The 7,708-nt window shown below is 34.0% G+C and overlaps 2 pseudogenes; both read right to left on the bottom strand.

Moving 5' to 3' along the window:
• Positions 1–4,363: 4,363 nt before the first annotated feature.
• Positions 4,364–5,256, bottom strand: LOC149493692 (uncharacterized; annotated as a pseudogene).
• Positions 5,257–5,310: 54 nt separating this feature from the next.
• Positions 5,311–7,122, bottom strand: LOC149493691 (uncharacterized; annotated as a pseudogene).
• Between the last annotated feature and the right edge of the window lie 586 nt (positions 7,123–7,708).

Here is a 7,708-nt window from a genome sequence, read left to right as displayed (position 1 = left end):
AATTAATAAACAAGGCAAATTCCTACAAATCCAAGATTAATTGAAGACATGAAAACCATTAGGATTTGTTGTAGGATAGAGAGAATATTCACTTATAAGCAAAAAAGTATTTCTTCTCTCTATTTCTCAAAAATAATTTTCGAAAGTTTCCTTGAAGGTCAAAAATCTCGTCCTTTAATTCACTTACCTAAATAAAAGATATTTTGTCCTAATCATTTTTGGTAACAAAATTTTTGAAAAAGATTTTTATACTTTTCATTTTCGGAAACTATCTTTATAAAGATCTTGCTTTTATTCGCTTAGCTAAATGAAAGAGATTTTGTCTTAATCATTTTTGGTAATAAAATATTTTGAAAAAGATTTTTATATTTTTATTTTTGGAAACTATTTTTAAGGAAATTCCAAAATCTTGCTTTTATTCGCTCACCTTAAAAGAAAAGATTTTGACTCAAAACATTTTTTAGTAACAAGATCTCCGTATCTTTTAGTTTTGGAAACTCAAAATTCTTATTTAAAAGTTAAAAGATTATACTTTCTAAAATGGGATCTTTATCCCTCTATAAAAGGCGTCTTTCCCTAATGAAGACGTGGATTTTTGTTTTAAGAGTAAAAGTCCATTGAACATATATTTAATCTCTCAAAACTTGCTCTTAACCTCCTTTTTATTTCTTTTTGTCTTTTTGCTTTACGAATTATTTTTTAAGAGAAAAGAAAATCTTATAACAACTTCTTTTGAAAAATAGTTCTGTTCTTTAAATCGATTTTCTAATCTTGATTTCTGCTTTTCCTGTGCTTATATTTGCATTTCTCTCTGTCTATATAGATTTTATAATCTGTTATAGACAGGTTTTCATTTGAAAAAACTTTTGTACAATAGCTTAGGTGAAAAGCTATTGTGAAATAGGTTATCAAGCGACCTTCTCCTTGTGTGGGATTCTAATGTCTTGATTTGAGTTTCTGTTCTCTGCAAGAACAGAAAGGGTTGAGGTTGACTAGAACCTTTGGAAAATCTAGTGGGACAAAGGGTAGATCTAGGTGTTGATCTACTGCCTTGCACTGTTGGTTTGTCTCTTACCCTTAAAAAGAGTTAACATAGTGGAGGATCTCAAAATGAGTCTTAAGGAGTGGATGTAGGCGAGTTAGTGCCGAACCACTATAAATCGCTGTGTTAATCTTTTTGTTTCTGAAGTTCTACTTGATTCCATTTTACTTACACTTCTGTTAATCTTTTAGAAATGCAAAGTTGTTAATGGTTTTATTATTCTAAACTCGAATAAGCTTGATCCGTATTGAACATTAGAACTCTGGATTTCTGCATTGTGATTATACCAAGTTCTAATCTGTTCTTCTATATTCAATATATTTCACAATTTGGGTTTTAATCGGTTTTCAAAGTTTACTTAAAGCTTTGTGGAGCAATTCTGAAATTCAATAACTATCTTTCACAGACTCTTTAATATTTGTCTAAACTTTATGAAGTAGTTCAAAACATAATAACTTTCATTCTTAAAGTGTTTTTGAAATTGATTAAGATATTGTGAAGCAGTTTTAACAATAGCTACTCTTTACAAAGTCTTTCTAATTTTTGCATTGAGCTTTGTGAGGAAGTTCTAATCTTGATAACTTACTCTCACAAATGCATTCTATTTCCGCTGCAACAGAATTCTGATTTTATTTTTGAAAGTTAAATTTTAAGTTCTAGAAAACTCAATTCAACCGCCCTCTTGGGTTATGCCATACGTATACAGGACCCACACCGACTGTGTCTCCCAAGGTTTCTTAAACATGGCCTCTATAGCATCTGACTCCTATGTGAACTCCTTCTGCAATAAATAGAAAGAGGAACATTTTTATATGAGATTTCATAATAATTAAGTATAATTCATTTTTGAAGAAAGAACATTAACCAGAAACCTGTCCCAATAGAACTATCTAGCCTCCTGTGGTATACCTCCCCAACACTAGCCATCTTTCTCTAAATAAATCTTGAAGATCCTCGTAATGGCTTTGGAAGCATCAGATGATTGATGGAATCTGTCAAACAGAATAGAGAAAAATAAAATTATTCTTCAGATAGCAGCATAACTTTATAATTACAACGACAATGGGCAAAATATAAGAGTAATTGTTTGTTATCACTTATCGTCCTTTCACGATCTTCAACTTCGATCTTATAGCATCTTCCTGAACTACAAAGAATGAGCATCGGTAGAAAAATGTCAATGTTAATATACTAATATATAAAAATACAAAATAACAACAATAGTGAATTGTATATTACCAGGTGGAGGGCTTGCTGATGATGATGGTGTTGCAGTGGTTGGTGCAGATGGTGCTGCAGCATCAAAAGTATGTGCTTGAGTAGAAGGAGGGATAGGAGGTTGTTGACGCGTGTCTTTATGCCCCCGCTTGATCCGATGAGGATACGAGGATACAGATTGTCTTAATGGTATCTAGAAGTCTTTTGATCCAAGGATTTAAATAAAAAAAAGAAGGATTTTAAGTGTCTAACTGGGTCATAGCTGCGTCGCGCAGCTATGTTAGACTACATGACGTTTTTGTATTAAACGACATGTAGCTCTGGTACAGCAAGTAAGCTGCGTCACGCAGCTATGCTCTGTGACCTACTTCTATAAATAGATCTTTTTCTCACATTTGAGACAACTTTGGGAAAACGTTTTGAAAACCCTAAAAACATATTGTGCGGCTACATTCTCCTCCAGAAGCTCTTTTGAGTTCCTTTGAAGGAAAATTGCAATTAGATATCAATTTTTGGTGAATTAAATCATAAAAAGAGAGAAAAAATCAAAAGACAAAAGAAAGAGAACTTGAATCCTCGGAAACAAAGCTTCTGGGAGATCTTAACTATCACCTGTTAAGACATTCAATCCATTTACAATCCTCAATCTGAGGATTAGGTAATCTCTTTACCATTCTTTGTATTTTTTTACTTATTTTTGTGGTTTTAGTAATTTAAGCTTCATTAAATTGTATTATGTTCATATTTGGCCATTTTACGAGTTTTTAAATCACATTTAAATAAAAAATGATCTAAATAAAGCGTTTGAAAATGAGCTTGGGCCGAACAGCTGCATCACGCAACTGTTCATCAGGAACAGCAGCGTCACGCAACTGTTCATCCAGGAACAGCTGGGTGACGCAACTGTTAGCTGTGTGACACAACTGTTCTAAGCTTTCAGAGTTAATTTCTTCAATAAATCTGAAAAAATGACCAATTATGAACAGATTGCAATTTAATTAAGCTTAGAATACTAAAATGTGATTTTACGTATTTTTTTTATGAATTTTATAATTTCAGTTTAAAAGAAAAAGAAAATTAAATTTGTTGATTTATCAATAATTTGCATGTTTTGGATTAAATTAAAAATAAAATGTGATTTTAGATGTTAAATAATAATTATGCATGATTTTGGGTTTTTGATTTTTTAGGCTTATTTTTGAATCGGGTAGAATGTATTTTTGGGTTCAGTTTTTTGCCTGCCTTTAACCATAAGGCAAGAGCGGGTCTTTTATTTATTTGATTTAACTGCTTTGGTTTGAATGATTTAAATGATTATGGATGCAATGATTGGATTTGATTGGGACGATTAATTAATTTTCCATATAAGAACTCGATTTGATTCATTCGGGTTGGGTTTAAATAAATAAATAATTTGGCTTTTCTAACTAAAATAAATTAGAAATCGTAGGTTAAAAGAGGTCGGTTTTTTCGGGCGTCGGCTTTCAACGGGCTGGCATACCCAATTCCCTTACCCAGAATCGCATTGTTGCCCCTGATCAGTCTTTTTAATAATTTGGCCTTAAATAGAATTGGGTTTAAAATGGAGTCATTTTTATAAAATTGGAAATTGTTCCATTGCCGAAAAAAATGGGTGGCGACTCAAAAATGTTTTATAAGACTGATTTATCGGCATCGTATCCAATAAAATATTTTGTCACCACTGTTCATCATAAGATCATTTTCCATCAAAATTAAAAGTGGCATTTTCGGATCGCTCGGGGGCGGTACGAAAACAGAGGTAGTGGAGGCAAGGGGGTCGCATGGCTGTATGAGTGCATGTGCTCTGGCACGACCACCTCGTCCTCGAATAACTCGACCTCGTCCCCCTCGTGTAGAGTCCTCAACCCCCCTGCTTGTAACCATCTAAACTAGAAGAAGGTGATCTGCGATACAACATAGTGAGTGACATAATTATTACAAAAGTTTCGAGTTTATACAATATGGTAACTACACATAAGTTTCTGAATTTTGGAATTAAAATATACTAACTATTTTATTGTTCCTTGTCTCATTCTTCTTCGTCTTCTTCATATCCTTCTTATTCTTTTTCTTCTGCTTTTTCTATTCTTCTTCTGAAGTACCTAAGACCTGCAGCTTCGCTGCAGCCTCTTCATCTGACATACCAATCTCAACATATGTCCCATATTTTTCATCAAGTCTTTCCGTTAAATCTTCAACTATTTGGATCGATAATTCAACCTCATCAACCTGAACTGGTTCAAACATCAATTAAGGCATATTGTTTAGTTCGGACTTCTTCTACAATTGATCTAGCTTTAATCTGGCATACCGCCATCCAATTGAAGCGATCTCGCTTCATTGATGGATATGGAACATAGTATACCTTGGCTACTTGCATTGCAAGAAGGAATGGTTCATACTTTGTGTTTCTTTTTCTACTATTAACTTCTATTACGTTATATTTTGGATGAACCTTCATTCCAATATTGGGTGTTGGATTGAACCATTTGCAATTAAATAATATCGTCCATTTTATGGGCATAGCTGGATATTCCAACTCAATGACCTCAAGCAACCTCTCGTAAAAATCATTTGACTATTCACTGTAGTTTGACCCTTTTACACATACTCCACTATTTAATGTTTTCTAGTTTACCATAATGCTCAGTATGGAATTTGTATCCATTGACAAAGTATCTCGTGTATGTATCTGCGATTAGCAAATGTCCTTCTGCTAGATCAACAATGAATTTATTAACAATAATACTTTCCGAGTTATAGGCTAGTACAAATAACAAACATTCAATCATTTAAGTATTAATTTCTTTGAGTGTAATAAAAGGTTTGTAGTATGAACTAATGCTTACATAACATTTGAACCAATTTGTGAATTCTTCCTCTAGTCTTACATCAACAGCACCATCGGGTAAATCGGGAATGCGTTCTCGCAATTCAGCAATATATTTCCTACGAAATATGTCATCAAACCACATCAAGTTTACTACTTATAATGCAGTAAAAGGCTTAATTTATAAAATTATATATACTTACTCAACGAATGGGGTTACCTCTTCGCAATTCAACAAAATGTAAATTTGAGCTGCATGGATCTCTTGCTCATTCAAATGCCTTTTTTTTTACTTGTCCCATTGTGCGTCCTGGATAGGTAAAAATTGAAAGGTTTCCTTCCAAATTCTCTTCCATTCGATCGCCTCCATCTTCATTTCGCAGGTCTCATCGATGTTTAGTATAAACATGGGGTGCAAAGTAGTGGGAGCAAAAAGTGGAAGCTTCTTCCACCAAGTATACATTGCATATTGATCCCTCAACCTTTGCCTTATTGCGCACATTCTCTTTCATATGTGAAGATGTCTGTAATAAGAAACAAAACATAATATGCATATAACTGGAAATAAATTTATTGGTGCAGTTGAAATGGTGCAAATGCAAAACATAACTTTCAAATGGATACATCCATCTGTATTGCGCAAGCCCAGCCCTTTGTGCTTCAAAAGGTAAATCAATTGGTAGATGCTCCATAAAATCAAAGAATCCTAAGGGGAAAATCCGCTCTAATTTGGAAATGATTATTGGTATTTCTCGAGCAAGTAGATCCATATCCTCTATTCTCAAGACAGTGCTTGTCAAATCCTTAAAAAAAAGACTTATCTCTATTAATGCTTCCCATACTTTAGTTGGTAAAAGCTCTCAGAAAGTTATTGGTATTAGCCTTTGCATAAAACCATGACATTCATGGTTTTTCATCCCAAATAATCTATATTTCTGCATGTCAACACATCGTCCCATGTTTGATGCATATCCATCAAGAAACTGCAACCCACGGACCCACTCACACAATATTTGCTTTTGCGTCTTGTCTAGCGCGTAACAAGCCTCTGGAAATCGTCCCATCTCTGTTATCTGTTCTAGCTCAGGACAATGATAAATTTATTTCATATCTGCTCCAGCTTTAGTATTATCCTTTGTTTTCCCATCAAAATTCATTATAGTATTAAAGATATTTTCAAATACATACTTTTCTATATGCATGATGTCAAGGTTATGTCAGATAAGCAATGTACTCCAGTATGGGAAATCCCAAAATATAATTTTTTTTTCCATTCACTGCTCCGACCAATTCTACTGTTTACCTCTTCATGTCCCAAATTAGTCACTTTCATAAGCCCCAATTCTTCAATTTCCAACAAAACTTATATGCCGGACTTTATAGGTGGAGGGGAATCGTAAACAACCTTATTATTCTGAAAATATTATCGATTTCGCCTCTATGCATGGTCAATTAGGAGAAATTTTCGGTGATTATCAAACCAACACTACTTTCCACCTTTTTTCAAAGTAAAAGCTATATTTTCCATGTAATATGGACACGCAGTTCTACCTGCAATGCTATACCCAAATAACATTAAAAGTGCGAGAAAGTCACTAATTATCCACAGCAAAGCAGCTCGGAGCATAAAATTTTGAGAATTTGAAATGTCATAAGTTTCGACACCTGATTCCCACAATTGATTTAGCTTCGCAATTAAAGGCTGTAAGAAAACATCAACCTTATACTTCTTGTTCATTGGTCCCAACACAATAACGCACAAGAACATATACTCTTCTTTCATACACATGGATGGGGGTAAATTATATGGTGTCACAATTACAAGCCATGAAGAATATTCTCTCTCTGACTTTCCAAATGGTTGAAAACCATATGTGCATAGTCCTAGTTTGACATTCCTAATCTCGGCAGCAAATGATGGATGCTAATCATCAAAGTGTTTCCACGCTTCAAAATCAGATGGATGATGCAAAACATCAGCTTCACATTCATGTTCTGCATGCCATCACATCTGTTCAGCTATAGCTTAAGATGCATATAGCCTTTGAAGTTGTGAAGGAACGGAAAGTAATACATTTCTTAAATGCTTTCTCTTTCTGTTGTCTCCAGTTCCTTGACACCACCTTCTATATCTAGGAAGGTTGCAAAACTTGCACATCCTTCATTCATTATCATTACCCCAAAATACCATATAGTTATTACGGCAATAATCTATCTTCTCAACTGACAGGCCTAAGCCCTAAACCAGGTTCTTTGTTTATCAACCATGGAATTATCATCGCGCATCACTTCTTTCATTAATTGCATAAAATTATCATAACACCTTTCAGAAATGTGGTGCTCTGATTTAATATGCAACATTCACGATACTGTAGAAAGTAAAGAATGTCTTTAACAACCTTGCCAAACTTCATGATTGGCGGCACTTAGCATATCATATAACTTTTGCGCGATTGTGTTTGGTTACTCTTCCATATTCTCCTAATGGAAATTAGGACCAGTAACATCGCTGACCATATCTTGCGATCGCAATATTGGATCTGAATGCAAATCTACTCTCTGACTCCATGATACACTGGACTGTTAATCCAAACTAT

Source organism: Jatropha curcas, chromosome 9, assembly GCF_041381405.1.
Source record: "Jatropha curcas cultivar XTBG-Jc1 chromosome 9, XTBG_Jcur_1.0, whole genome shotgun sequence".
Lineage (NCBI taxonomy): Eukaryota > Viridiplantae > Streptophyta > Magnoliopsida > Malpighiales > Euphorbiaceae > Jatropha > Jatropha curcas.
This window is presented reverse-complemented; position numbering and strand designations above follow the sequence as displayed.